The sequence below is a fragment of the Danio rerio genome, chromosome 2 (assembly GCF_052040795.2).
Source record: "Danio rerio strain M-AB ecotype USA chromosome 2, GRCz13ab, whole genome shotgun sequence".
In the NCBI taxonomy this organism is placed as follows: Eukaryota; Metazoa; Chordata; class Actinopteri; order Cypriniformes; family Danionidae; genus Danio; species Danio rerio.
Window position 1 is genome coordinate 63,782,052 of NC_141022.1, and position 15,324 is coordinate 63,797,375.

The 15,324-nt window shown below is 41.3% G+C and overlaps 1 long non-coding RNA gene across 2 annotated transcripts; it reads left to right on the forward strand.

Annotated features, from left to right (window-relative positions):
• The first annotated feature begins 12,600 nt into the window (after positions 1–12,600).
• On the forward strand, positions 12,601–13,371 carry LOC147846610 (uncharacterized). 2 transcript variants are annotated; one of them, XR_015478019.1, is made up of 2 exons: positions 12,601–12,739; positions 13,074–13,371. It is a non-coding gene; the product is annotated as an uncharacterized LOC147846610 (long non-coding RNA). The 2 variants fall into 2 exon arrangements; XR_015478020.1 differs by having other exon boundaries at positions 13,088–13,371.
• The last annotated feature ends 1,953 nt before the right edge of the window (positions 13,372–15,324 follow it).

Below are 15,324 nucleotides of genomic sequence, written 5' to 3' on the forward strand. Positions count from 1 at the left end.
CTTCACCTATAAATATTTCAACTTTACTGGTTCCAGTTTCCTCTTCAAAAATCTCAAATTTAAATAAACATCTCGTATCAAGAATTCCTTTTGGTAGTGAGAATCCTTTCACAAACAAAAGTGCTCACTTTAAGGCTCTCACTTAAGCAATAAATCAGTTTGGTTCTATTGTGAATTTTTTTTTTCTCTCCACATAGCACGATTGTAGACATTAACAACTACACAATGGCAGAGACAGTACACCTATTTCCTAAATGTATTTGTCAGACAGTACTTGATGTCATTTGCAGTGTCTTATAAAGTTAACCCTTTGGGAGATATCTGATGACTGGTTAAAAATGTGTCCAGAACCTTAAAACTCAATATAGTTTGCGAGGCAGCTGCTTTGAGGTTTATTCACATTAAATCAGCTCTTAGGGCAGCTCAGTGCTCCGGGCATATGGCTTACCTTGGAAATCTCTCAACGACTTGTTCACTCATTTCATAAATTAATTCTTCCTTCTGTGGAATCTCCCTTATCTGCTTCAGTTTCTTGAACATTCATACAAACTTCTATCTACTCTAACTGTTCGGCCTAAGGATTTTTGCGGATGTGCATGCTTCATTTTCACATGAGAGCTTTAAATCAGGTCTGTTTTCAGAGATTAATTTCGTTGTTTAATTTTCACTGCTGAAAGTCCAAACAATGAAGAAAAAATCCATCCATGCTCAACTACACAAGCCCCAAACCAAGCAAGCCAGTTTACCAACCGACCAAAGTAAAGGTGAAGAATAACCTCAAACCAGGCTCAGTTGGGCATGACCATTTCTCCTCTGGCCAAACTTCCTGTACAGAGCTGCAGTCTAGGCACCGTAGGCTGGAGTATGGTGGACATCCATTGTGGAGAAGCTGCAGAAGGGAGAGGTCACTGGCTGGTGTACAGACTGACCCTTCAGGATCAATACATAGACTCGTGGGTCACTATAGGGTCTTAAAGGAATCAATCTCATGCTCTATAATACACCAGGAGCTCCCTCAAATACTGGGCAGCTAAGGCATTAAGGGCATTGTAGTTAAACAATAACAATGTAAATTAAATATTTAATAGGGAGTCAATGCACTGATGAAAGAACTGGAGTACTGTGATTTCTTGGTTGTAGAAAGCACTCTAGCAGCTGCATTTTGAACCAGCTGCAGTTTGTTAGTGAGACCAGCAGGGCATCCGCCTAGTAACTCATTACAGTAGTCTAACAGAGCTCATGAAAGCATGACTAAGCTTTTCTGCATCAGTTATTGATGGCTTGTCAAAGTTTGACAACATTAATATGAAGAGTTTTACAGATGCTTAATCTGGCCATACACGGGTTGCTGTCAGAAATAGCCCCCAAATTACTGCCTGAAGATGAGGACTAGGTTAGGGCACACTTGTCAGCTCTACAAAGCTGACCAATCACAGCTTGCTCTATTCATTGACGTGTGCATCGTGTCTGAATGCCACAGCAAGGGCTATGTGGCCATGCACAGGTTGTGCTGAAGCATACTTGTGTGCTTGATGCAGAAGTATAAATATGCCTTTAGGAGTGCTGTTTTTGTGCTATGAGATTCTCTACATCCAGATTAAAACTTTTCAGTAACTTTAGCTGCTTTTCCACTCATGCTGAATCCTTCTCTAAATGGAACTGCTCCATTTTGTACCAAACTGTGCCAGGCAGCACTAATACGGTTTTATTTTCTACTCATGCTGGAACTGCTCTTTGAAACATCACACAACCCATCAGTAGTTGCCTTTAATAAAATTTAAACTGCTCCCTTTTTCAATTAAACTGAATAGCTGAACTTTTTCAAGTTAATAACAACAAAGCAAACAAGTGACTTAACACTGCTATGCCGCTCTCATATTGTGGTGCTGCATATAGGTACATGTTACAGCACCTTTTTTTTTTTAGAGGTCATATGTTGCGCGCCTCTGGCTAAATTTAATTTGGAGGGGAAATGACAAATGTAACTATTGAAAATGTTTGCAGGGGAATAACCGTATTTAAGATCTCTGAACATGACAAAATTAAACTATGATAATGCAACAATAGTGCATTGCTATTACAATAGCAGAAATATATTTTAGACGGGCCTTGTCAAAAGTGAGCGGGCACTAACTAATGGCACTCAACTTTAATTTTTACAATCTACAAGTAGATTTATATAACCTGCTACATTTTGATGGTAAAATATATAACCCTTTAAACCAGGGGTGTCATATTAAATTCCTGGAGGGCTGAAGCCCTGCACAGTTTAGTTCCAACCCTGCTCCAACACTTACCTGTAGGTTTCAAACAAGCCTGAAGGACTCAATTAGTTTGATCAGGTGTGTTTAATTAGGGTTGGAACTAAACTGCAGAGCTGCGGCCCTTTTGGAACTGAGTTTGACACCTGTTTTTAACCATGTCTGTTAAGTATTCAAACATTAAATAATGAATGCAGCAGGTGAAATAAACAAATGTGAAAATGCATCAAGATTTAAAGCACTATTTATCAGCTTGACATTTTTAGAAATTTTTTGCATGGGTACCCAGTATATATTAAAGATCAGGGAACAAAACAACACAAACGTTACACAGCCCCATAAATGTCAAACTTGTGTATAACTGAATCATTTAATGGCCTTCTGCTGAAATGCTGAAAATTGCTCATTAACATGTCAAAACCTAGTGATTTTAAGAGCAATACAGACTTGGTTTAAATTCATTCATTTGACTAGTTTATTAGAGGATATATAGACAAAGAAATCATACAACAGTACCTTGGACGGCAGTGTTTAATTATTGAAAGTTGACTTTCTACCATAGGCTTTGATACGCATTTCTTATTTGCTTTATTCGATGCGCAGCAGGAAAAAGTCTCAGTGCATGTAGTCATTGGTTTAATTCTCTCCTGGATCAGAGCGAGATTTGTGCTACCAAATACAGTGCTGCATGCAATAAACTTGCATTAGTCAGGCGAATGAAAGGTCTTAATTGCTTTATCAATCAAATTATTAAACTTGTCATTTATAAAATAGGCTTTCATTATTTTAGATGACTGGTTGGATAAAATAAACAATGTATAAAATTAGTCAATAAAATAAACCCTTTTTAAACTATTGTCTGACCTGTATAATTTTCTTATATTAAATGAAGTGTTTACTTGTGGATGTCTGGCTAGCATGCTTCTGAGCCAGCTGTGATAGCTTGGTAACAGAGCCCTGACATCAACACGCATAATCTATCAGCGGTTGTCTAACCGTGCTTAGAATTCCAGGCTGAGAACAGTTTGTAATCGTGCTACATGGTTTCAGGCTCAGTGGAGAAACCACTAACTGTACTGAAGGGTTCGTTCAAATGTTTGGCACGATAGTGGGAAAGTGGTTATTTCTTTGTTAAAAAAAAGTTAAGCAGATGACCTTTTTATAGCATCTTTGATAGAATATTAGACTCTTTAAAACCTGTTTTTTTAATTTAGCATTAAGCGTTTTTAAAGAGGCTAAGTGACTGCTATTGCAAATTTTTAGGAACCTTCTATAAGTAGGGATTAATTAAACAATCAAACTATTCTTTGATCATCTTAATTACCCAGCATTTTGAATAGTGAATCTACCATTTCTGGACTGGAATATTGCCCTGACCCCTACACGTAACGACAAGGGTTTCTTTTTTTTGCTTTTAAATGAGTTTAGATGAAGCTTTGATCTATAGAAAGGGGAGGAAAAAATGGCAATTTAATCTTAAAGATTAACCCTAACTCTTTGCTCACCTCTGTCCTGTCCCATATGGACTGTGGGGATGGACTGAAGACTGGTGTGTGAACCTGAAGGCCAGAAAGGCTGGGAGTGCATGGCCTAAAAAGGCCAAACATCCTTGGGTTCCTCATTCCGAACTGTCAAGTAGAAAAATAGCAGCAAATATGACCTAACATCGGTAGTAACTAAATTTAATGTGGATGATACAGCCCTAACCAACCCCCACCCCTAAACAACAGTAAGCTTGGCATGTATTTGGATCATGTTCATACGTTTTATAAATTGAATCTGCTCTAACCCAACCAAAAGGAGTTTGATTATATGGATATTTTAATGTCAGATCATCTATTATATCTTTCATATGCATCATGGTTTCATTTGTATCAACATCTTGGTCATCTGGATTTCCTTAGTGCAGTCTTTGAAAACTCTTAACAGTTTAACTATCCCTTTCCCCCTCTCTCTCTCTTCGAACAAGCCTTATCTTGGATCGATGTCATCTACTTGGATGCCATGTCACTTGAATAATCATTTTATTCCCATCCACACACCAATGATGGATCTTTCACCCAGATTGTTCAATGTTCAGTTCTTTCTTGCATGGTCTTAACCAGCATTTTGAATCCTCTTCATCTACTTTTTTGTAGACCAAAATATACCACTGTCTTACTCCTTATACTAACTAGAAGGGTTTCTTAACCAATCCTAAATTAACTTCTCAGCAACAAATCATTTCTTAAAGCATTGAAGGAAAATTGACTAAACCATGTCTACCCTTAAGTCAAACCTAATTGTAAATAACAACCTTCCCTCAAACTTAACCCTAAAACAGATGTTTTGTTAGTGAAGAACATAAAACAATTTTAACATGCAACCCTAAACAAAATCTGGTCATTTCTTAAGTTGAGAAAATTACCCGTACTGAACTCTACCCTAGTATACTGAATAGTTAACTATTAATATAATAATATATTCTTTATAATACAAAATTGGTAGTCCAACTAGGGGTAGTCCAACTAGGGGTAGTCCAACTAGGGGTAGTCCAACTAGGGGTAGTCCAACTAGGGGTAGTCCAACTAGGGGTAGTCCAACTAGGGGTAGTCCAACTAGGGGTAGTCCAACTAGGGGTAGTCCAACTAGGGGTAGTCCAACTAGGGGTAGTCCAACTAGGGGTAGTCCAACTAGGGGTAGTCCAACTAGGGGTAGTCCAACTAGGGGTAGTCCAACTAGGGGTAGTCCAACTAGGGGTAGTCCAACTAGGGGTAGTCCAACTAGGGGTAGTCCAACTAGGGGTAGTCCAACTAGGGGTAGTCCAACTAGGGGTAGTCCAACTAGGGGTAGTCCAACTAGGGGTAGTCCAACTAGGGGTAGTCCAACTAGGGGTAGTCCAACTAGGGGTAGTCCAACTAGGGGTAGTCCAACTAGGGGTAGTCCAACTAGGGGTAGTCCAACTAGGGGTAGTCCAACTAGGGGTAGTCCAACTAGGGGTAGTCCAACTAGGGGTAGTCCAACTAGGGGTAGTCCAACTAGGGGTAGTCCAACTAGGGGTAGTCCAACTAGGGGTAGTCCAACTAGGGGTAGTCCAACTAGGGGTAGTCCAACTAGGGGTAGTCCAACTAGGGGTAGTCCAACTAGGGGTAGTCCAACTAGGGGTAGTCCAACTAGGGGTAGTCCAACTAGGGGTAGTCCAACTAGGGGTAGTCCAACTAGGGGTAGTCCAACTAGGGGTAGTCCAACTAGGGGTAGTCCAACTAGGGGTAGTCCAACTAGGGGTAGTCCAACTAGGGGTAGTCCAACTAGGGGTAGTCCAACTAGGGGTAGTCCAACTAGGGGTAGTCCAACTAGGGGTAGTCCAACTAGGGGTAGTCCAACTAGGGGTAGTCCAACTAGGGGTAGTCCAACTAGGGGTAGTCCAACTAGGGGTAGTCCAACTAGGGGTAGTCCAACTAGGGGTAGTCCAACTAGGGGTAGTCCAACTAGGGGTAGTCCAACTAGGGGTAGTCCAACTAGGGGTAGTCCAACTAGGGGTAGTCCAACTAGGGGTAGTCCAACTAGGGGTAGTCCAACTAGGGGTAGTCCAACTAGGGGTAGTCCAACTAGGGGTAGTCCAACTAGGGGTAGTCCAACTAGGGGTAGTCCAACTAGGGGTAGTCCAACTAGGGGTAGTCCAACTAGGGGTAGTCCAACTAGGGGTAGTCCAACTAGGGGTAGTCCAACTAGGGGTAGTCCAACTAGGGGTAGTCCAACTAGGGGTAGTCCAACTAGGGGTAGTCCAACTAGGGGTAGTCCAACTAGGGGTTAGGGTTAGGGTTAGGGGAACGAAAAATCCAAAGGCCAGACTGTGTCCGGCCTTGGTTGTGCATTGTCCTACATTTCAACTGACCGCTTCGGATTCCATTTCGACTTCCTCCTTCGTCCAGACCCTCCTCCACTCCTGTTTCTCATTGTTGAATATCATGCTGTTTTATGTATTTTTTGTGAATAAATAAATAATTGTTTTATTTTTTGTTTTTTATTTTTTGATTACTTTGTTTATTTAATTTGTTTATTTGTTTAAAATTAGGTGTGTGTCTTTTATTTGTGTTTTTATTGTTTTATGTGTGCGTGTGTGTGCTTTTTTGTGTCCCTTCGTATATTTACTTTTGTGTTAAGATTCGAGTTAGGGTTTGTCGCGCCGTCCCCCGTGTTTGGGGTATGGTTCCTGTGATTTCAGGTCGTATTAAGAGGGGTTTTAGTGTCAGGGTTACTGACTTTAGGGTTAGGGTGAGTGTAGGGGTTGGGGTTGCATTTTAATTTTTGAAACTTAGGGTTAGTCGCGTAGTCCCCTGAGTCGCTGTGTTTTTAGGTATGATTCACGTAGTTCAGGGCTGCTTAAAAATGAATTATAATTTTAATGTTCAGAGCTGCATAAAAATGAATTTTAATTTTAATGTTAGGGTTACTGACCGTAGGGTTACTGACCGTAGGGTTCCTGGCCGTAGGGTTGGGGTGAGTGTTGGGGTTGCGTTTTGGTTTATGGGAATAGGGTTAGTGGTTGCGTCAGGGTTACCGTCTATGGGGTTGGGGTGAGTGTTGGTGTTGGGTTGTCGTAATCGGAAATTAGGGTTCATCCCGGAGCTCTCCGTGTTAGGTTTTGCTGTTTGTTTTTAGTTTTCATTTAGGCCCCTTGGATACACCGTGTCCAATCGCTTGATCCATATTCTTTCAAACCTTAACCTCTCCCGTAATGACCAAAAGGGGCTTGACTGTAAGGCGGTAACCCTGAGGGCTGAGAGTCCATGCATTACAAAATGCTTAACTAATAATTTGCGTTTTTCGATTTTGTTACGTATGTTGTATGTGTGTTGATATGTTCGTAATGAGAGTTGATTCTTAGTTTGTCCAACGTATTGTTTGTGGCATTTCGTACAATAAATTAAGTAGATGCAGTTGCATACCCCCGCCGATGTGTTGCGTTGTGTTTCGTAAATGTTTTTGTTTGTTTTGTTCTGGACCCACCGTCTCACCGTGTAGTGTTTGTGCGCTTCCGCTCTTGTCGGTTTTTGTTGTTGGCTGGTTTTGCTACTGACCAGTGTGTCTAGTAAGTTTTTGTTTCTCTTAAAGGCCGCGATTGGTCTGTGTTTCTGTATAAAACGTGTGGGTTCGATGAATTTGTTGAAGTTTTCTTTTGTTGCTCTATTAAGTTGTTTACTCTGTTGTGAGTAAAATGTGACGAGGGGGATTATTTTGTTGCGTGTGTTTGTTGTTGTTGTTGGGTTTGCGATAGATTGTTGAAATGTTTTGAAAATTTTCCGAAGGTATGTGCGTCCGTATCCCCGTTTTTTAAGTGCCTTAAAGAGGGTTTTAACTGCCATTTTAAAGTCTGTCTCTTGAGAAGATATTCTGTAAAATCTAAGGATTTGTGACTTGATTACTCCCCGAAATGTGTGCTTAGGGTGAAAGCTAGACTTGTGTAGTAGCGAGTGTGTGTCTGTGGGTTTGAAGTAAACTTTGTAGTCCAATTGGTTTTGTTTCTCAAATTTTGGTCCTTTGTATGTGACTACGTCCAAGAAGTTCACTTGTTGGTCGTTGATCTCAAACTTGATTGTGATGGAACTTTGATGATTGTTCAAGTGTGTTGTGAATCTTTGAAATTCCTCTCGGCCGTATGTCCATACTCCCCAAATATCGTCTAGGAATCTGTAATATGCGAATGGTTTTAAGGGAAAATTAGTTAGTGCGGAGTGCTCCCAAGCTGCCATGAATATGTTTGCGTAAGAGGGTGCGAATTTTTTGCCCATGGCGGTGCCCTTTGTTTGCAGATAGAATTTCGAGTTAAATTCAAAGTCGTTTTTGGTGAGATTGATTTCTAATAGTTTGATTATATACTCATCGGGTCTTTTGGGGTCCGGAAAACGCTTGAAGCAATCTTGCACAGCCGATATTCCGGCCTGTGTTTCGATGTTTGTGTAGAGACTGTCTATGTCGATAGTAAAAAGGAGGGCGTCCGTGGGGATTGTTAGATTTTTGGTCTTTTGTATGAAATCGTATGTGTCTCGTAAATAACTGGCGTGTCGCTGTGAGATGGGGTTTAAAAAATATTCTATATATTCGGCTGTATAGTATGATTCGCTATCACAGTCCGATACTATTGGACGGCCTGGTGGTATCTTATGTGGCCTACTCCAGTCTTTCGGGTCTTTGTGAATTTTGGGCAGTAGATAAAATCTCCTTGGCCTGGGAGTGCCCGATCCCATTAAATAAGTTTTTTGGTCCCCGCTGATAATCTTTTTTTCGCACATTTCTTCAAGTATTTCTTTGATTTCTAGTCTCGTTTGGGGGTATATGGGTTCGTTCAAGGGGCTATAGTGTTCTTGTTTGTTAAGTTGTCGATGCCCCTCCCATAAATAGTCCGTTTTGTCCATGAGTACGACCGCGTTTCCTTTGTCCGCAGGTTTGATTACCAACTGGTGATTGCCGTGTAGGTTTTTAATAGCTATTCTTTCATTCTTTGTGAGATTTTCTTCTTCTGACCGGCCCCAATCGAGATGTTTGTACGCGTAATAGTCTGCTTTGATCAATGAGTTGATTTGCGGGGGTAAACTGGATAGTGCTGGAGTCCAATCGGAGTTGTGCGTGAATGGTAGTTTCTGTTTTTGTCTTTTTTTGCCCTCAAAGTATACTTCTAATTTTATTCGTCTGTGATAAGTCTGTAAGCTATGTAATAATTCGATCTTTTGTGTGGTTCTTTTAGTTGAGGGAATGAACGAAAGGCCTTTCCGTAATGTTTCCGTTTGATCTTGGGTTAGTATTACCGTCGATAAATTGACTATGCGTTTGTCTGAGTCCCCTGTTGGGATATTTGGCCTTCCAAGTCTAAAAAATACATCCAGTGTTCTAAAAGTGCTCGGGCCGTACCGGCGGTCCAGTGGATCATGTCGTTCTCTACCCTGAAATCCCTGGATGGTAATGCTGATACATGATGAAGATTGTCCCTGATGTATTTGTTCATGGCCGTGAGATGTGCTTTTTCTTCTTCTGGTAGTGTTTGGCTAAAGTTAATGAGTGGTACGATGATCTCCGTGTGTGGTAAGCGAGCGCGTGCTGTTTTGTATGTTCTGAGTATTTCCTTTTCTGTGGTTGAGATGCACCTTTGTGTACGATTATTGATACCGAACGAGAGCATCAGTACTTCGGGTTCCATTGCGATCGTTGCTTTTTCCACCAAATAACCGGCGTGTTGGAATTTGGCTCCCGGGAAGCTATCCACCTGGAGCTCTACTATATCAAAAGACGGGATCCTTGCTACGTTAGAGTCGCCGATTATCACACATCTCTTTTTTAGGTTGAGGCTCCAGTCTATGTGTTTTTTGTCTGTCTTGATGTGTTTGTAAGGTCTGCCCACCGATTTTGGTGTGGAGGGGGTCACGAGTGTGTGTGTGTCCTTTCTTGGTGTGGCGAGCGCTGTCGATGTGTTCTCAGTGTCGTGTGTGGTATTTTCGGTTTCTTCGGTTCGTGTACTGTCTCTGTTCGTTTTCGGTCTCCAATGTAGGGGATGTTCTATGTGCTGCGTTGACTGTATATGTGGCGTAGTCGTCATCCGTTGAGTCCTCCGAGTATAAACTGGGGGAGGTGGCTCTGTCTACATGTGTAGTGGGAGGTCTTGTAGTCGCCGTCGTGTCTGAGGTGTGTCTAGACTGCCCAGTTGTGTCTTCCTTTTCGTTCGTTTTGTTCTTCTCGACAATTGTGTGTGTGCTAAGTTGTTCGTGGGTTGTTTTTGGCTGTTCGGTGGGGGCTTTTTGTTCGGCGGTCTGTTTGTTTTGTGGTGTTTCGATGTCCACCAAGAGGTCAGTGTTAAGTCTGCGTGCTGTTCTTTGTGGTAGTGGTTTTGTTGTGTGTATGATTGTAGGCGTAATGCCTGCTGGGGGTGCGAGTGGTGGGAATTCTTCGTCGAAAGACCAGTCGCCCCTGCTGGGAGGAGGGGCGGCTGGCGAAGTCTGTACATGTACGTGTTGTGCCCCTGATTTTGCCCTTGTCGCTGGCGGATCATCTTTACGTTTGTGTGTTCGTGCGTGCGTTTGATTTGTGTTTGGGGCTGGTGGATCTCCGTTTTCGGTGTCTCTCGATGTGTTGCGTTCGTTAGTTTCGGTAAGGAATGTTTCTATTTTTTCGAATGTTGTGGGTTGTATTTTATTTTGTAGGTTTTTGTTGGCCCATCTGGTCGCTATGTCGAGTGCGTGTGGCCAATCCGCTCTGTCGGTGTGCGCTATGAGCTCACGCTTCTTCTGTTGGATGAGGAGCTGGTAATGTTCTCGTAGGATAAGTTGTGTCGTGTACATCCAATTGCGTGCGTTGCCCGTCAATCTCTCGTTTACTCTTTCGTTGGGTAGTAATGGTTTAATCGTGGTGATCAGGTGTGTTTGCAGTCTTTTAAATGTGATGGGTGTGTCGCTTTCTTTTTGTACGTCAATGTTTTTTAATTGGTGTTCCAAGCGAAGGAGATCGTAAACCAGTTTAATCGTGTTTTTGAGCTTCGGTGTTGCGGGCGTATATGCAGATGGGGTAGGATCGCTCGGTTGTGTAAAATATCTCTGGGGTCTTGTTCGCGGTCCCTTTTGTGGCCGTTCTCTCTTGTTGTTTTGTTCGTTACGCCACCTTGGTGTATATTCTGTCCCGTTACCGTCCCTGGAGTAATGTTTGCGTTGAAGGGGACCGTCTGTGCGTGGAGTGTCATCGTGATAGTAAGTCGTTCTTTGTCTGTTTATGTTATGTGGAGTTTCGCGTCTCGTGAAGACCGGGCGAGGCGGTTGGGCGTTTCTGTTGTAGGGAACCCCCTGTGTGTCGTATTGAACGTTTCTGAATTGTCTTTGTCTCTGTGGGAAGTTTGTGTTTTTAGAGTGCGTGTTATTATTTCTGTATCTCCACGTATCGTTGTCTAATTCTACTCTATTTTCTTGTCTTTTGTATTGGGAATTTATAAATTGTCTTTCTCTGTATGGGAGTTCTGCGTTTTTGTAGTGATGTGTGTCACTTCTTGTGTATCTCCATGTGTCGTCGTCTTCACGTGTGATCAGTGCACGTGGTCTGATGTCTTGTCTAGGTTGGGTGTTGTTGTATTGTCTGTACTGATATGTGAAATTGTTGAAACGATGGTGCTCGTCTTGGGCCCCATCGTTTATCCATCTAGTATCTCTAGTAGTCCGGAAACGGACTGTTGGGTGGAAATCATTGTCATGAACACGGTGCGGGCCGGCGTGAACGTCCCACCGCAAGCGGTTGGTGTTCTCACTCCGTTGCTCGTGACTTTGATTTCGAGTACTTTGTTGTACTGCATTGTTCCTAGAAATATATTGGTGTGCTGTGTTAGTGGGATAATCCCAGATCCTAACTCGTTCTCTTGGAGTTAGTCTGGCTCTGTATTCATTAAAGTATCTGTACATCTTTTTTTGTTTTTTGAAAGCTTTGTAGTTTTCTATTTTTTTCTAAATATTTTTTCCTAATTCTATTTTCTAAATCTATAAGGAATTCCTAAAAATCGACGTTCAATGCGTAGCTACGTTTCGAAGTGTATATTTCTTCCTCAGGCTGTGTGCAAGAACGTCGGATTTGTATAGAAGATCAGTGTCTGTGAGTGTCCAAAGAGAGCAGCTTCACAAATGGTGAGCTGGTGAGTGTTCCCTCCCTATTTATAGTCCTGCTGTGAGGGAGAGGGGAGGGGGGAGTGGGGGAGTGGCTATGATCAGTGTGTGAGCTGGTTTGTTCAAATGGTGTTTTAATCGTATTTTAATGTGTATTTTTTGCTTTTAATATATTTAATCATCCTGTTGAAATAATTAAGCGTTTGTTTTGTTAGAAAAATTATTTGTTATGAGTATTTATTATCAAACTTATTTATTTGACTTCCTATGTGGTTTGGATGTTACTTCAAGTGTGTTTGTTCAAGTTGTTTTATAAGTAACTATTTAAGTCATATCTGCGTGGGTTTATTATTTTTATAAGTGTGTAAGGAGTAATTGTTGGTGTCCTTATGGAGTGTTTGTTATTTTGCTGAGTCATTTTGGGTCTAAAATGTTATGACAGGCTGTGTTATTCGAGATAAATTGTATTCCTCATTTTTAATCCTCTTATTGAATGAGTTGGATTATTTCTGTAAGATAAATCAGTGTGTTGAATCGTCTTAAGCCTCAAATAATGTTAGTAATGTTATTAATTGTCAGATAATCCTGGTTTTTAAGTTGTGTTTGTATGGATTCCTTTGATCCTGCTTTAGATAAATGTTAGAAATGAATTGGCTGTGTTTGAAGTAGTTTTAAACGCGAGGGTGTGTGACGTCATCGTCGCGGTGCTTCCGCGATTTACTTCCTGTTTTGTTCGTGGCTCCGGTGACGTCATCATCTCGGCAAACTCCGTCTCTCTGCTTTGTTTTTCGAGCTGGAGTGATTGAATTAACTGGTATGCAGCCCTGTGAATTCCCCTGTTGATCCAGAGGTGTTGGGATAGGATGTTAGGTAAGTATTGTGTGTTTGTTTTGGATGTTAGTCTGAGAATCATGTAAAGTTGTGGATAAGTGTGCCCCTTTGTTTACAAATCGTCCTTTGAGTCTTTGTAACTAATGTTAGAGTGATGAGAGAGGAGGGGAGCTATTATGTATCAAATATTCTCTAAGTTTGTATCGAGTTTTCCTTTTTTGTATCATTATTCACTCCACTCTCTGTGGGGGATTTATATCTGTGTTGAGAGGATCTTGTATGTATGTATGAGTGTGTAGATATAGTCTGGGCTTACTTTTAATTAGGTTTTATGTGATGGGGACTGTATTAAGCATAAAAATTATGTTATTAGTTGTGTATTTACAGGACTGTGTCGTGGTGGAGAGTCGGATTTCGGGATTTCATCTCATCGGACCCAAAGTTCAGAGACGTGGCACGAGCTTGGTTAGGGGAACGAAAAATCCAAAGGCCAGACTGTGTCCGGCCTTGGTTGTGCATTGTCCTACATTTCAACTGACCGCTTCGGATTCCATTTCGACTTCCTCCTTCGTCCAGACCCTCCTCCACTCCTGTTTCTCATTGTTGAATATCATGCTGTTTTATGTATTTTTTGTGAATAAATAAATAATTGTTTTATTTTTTGTTTTTTATTTTTTGATTACTTTGTTTATTTAATTTGTTTATTTGTTTAAAATTAGGTGTGTGTTTTTTATTTGTGTTTTTATTGTTTTATGTGTGCGTGTGTGTGCTTTTTTGTGTCCCTTCGTATATTTACTTTTGTGTTAAGATTCGAGTTAGGGTTTGTCGCGCCGTCCCCCGTGTTTGGGGTATGGTTCCTGTGATTTCAGGTCGTATTAAGAGGGGTTTTAGTGTCAGGGTTACTGACTTTAGGGTTAGGGTGAGTGTAGGGGTTGGGGTTGCATTTTAATTTTTGAAACTTAGGGTTAGTCGCGTAGTCCCCTGAGTCGCTGTGTTTTTAGGTATGATTCACGTAGTTCAGGGCTGCTTAAAAATGAATTATAATTTTAATGTTCAGAGCTGCATAAAAATGAATTTTAATTTTAATGTTAGGGTTACTGACCGTAGGGTTACTGACCGTAGGGTTCCTGGCCGTAGGGTTGGGGTGAGTGTTGGGGTTGCGTTTTGGTTTATGGGAATAGGGTTAGTGGTTGCGTCAGGGTTACCGTCTATGGGGTTGGGGTGAGTGTTGGTGTTGGGTTGTCGTAATCGGAAATTAGGGTTCATCCCGGAGCTCTCCGTGTTTTAGGTTTTGCTGTTTGTTTTTAGTTTTCATTTAGGCCCCTTGGATACACCGTGTCCAATCGCTTGATCCATATTCTTTCAAACCTTAACCTCTCCCGTAATGACCAAAAGGGGCTTGACTGTAAGGCGGTAACCCTGAGGGCTGAGAGTCCATGCATTACAAAATGCTTAACTAATAATTTGCGTTTTTCGATTTTGTTACGTATGTTGTATGTGTGTTGATATGTTCGTAATGAGAGTTGATTCTTAGTTTGTCCAACGTATTGTTTGTGGCATTTCGTACAATAAATTAAGTAGATGCAGTTGCATACCCCCGCCGATGTGTTGCGTTGTGTTTCGTAAATGTTTTTGTTTGTTTTGTTCTGGACCCACCGTCTCACCGTGTAGTGTTTGTGCGCTTCCGCTCTTGTCGGTTTTTGTTGTTGGCTGGTTTTGCTACTGACCAGTGTGTCTAGTAAGTTTTTGTTTCTCTTAAAGGCCGCGATTGGTCTGTGTTTCTGTATAAAACGTGTGGGTTCGATGAATTTGTTGAAGTTTTCTTTTGTTGCTCTATTAAGTTGTTTACTCTGTTGTGAGTAAAATGTGACGAGGGGGATTATTTTGTTGCGTGTGTTTGTTGTTGTTGTTGGGTTTGCGATAGATTGTTGAAATGTTTTGAAAATTTTCCGAAGGTATGTGCGTCCGTATCCCCGTTTTTTAAGTGCCTTAAAGAGGGTTTTAACTGCCATTTTAAAGTCTGTCTCTTGAGAAGATATTCTGTAAAATCTAAGGATTTGTGACTTGATTACTCCCCGAAATGTGTGCTTAGGGTGAAAGCTAGACTTGTGTAGTAGCGAGTGTGTGTCTGTGGGTTTGAAGTAAACTTTGTAGTCCAATTGGTTTTGTTTCTCAAATTTTGGTCCTTTGTATGTGACTACGTCCAAGAAGTTCACTTGTTGGTCGTTGATCTCAAACTTGATTGTGATGGAACTTTGATGATTGTTCAAGTGTGTTGTGAATCTTTGAAATTCCTCTCGGCCGTATGTCCATACTCCCCAAATATCGTCTAGGAATCTGTAATATGCGAATGGTTTTAAGGGAAAATTAGTTAGTGCGGAGTGCTCCCAAGCTGCCATGAATATGTTTGCGTAAGAGGGTGCGAATTTTTTGCCCATGGCGGTGCCCTTTGTTTGCAGATAGAATTTCGAGTTAAATTCAAAGTCGTTTTTGGTGAGATTGATTTCTAATAGTTTGATTATATACTCATCGGGTCTTTTGGGGTCCGGAAAACGCTTGAAGCAATCTTGCACAGCCGATATTCCGGCCTGTGTTTCGATGTTTGTGTAGAGACTGTCTATGTC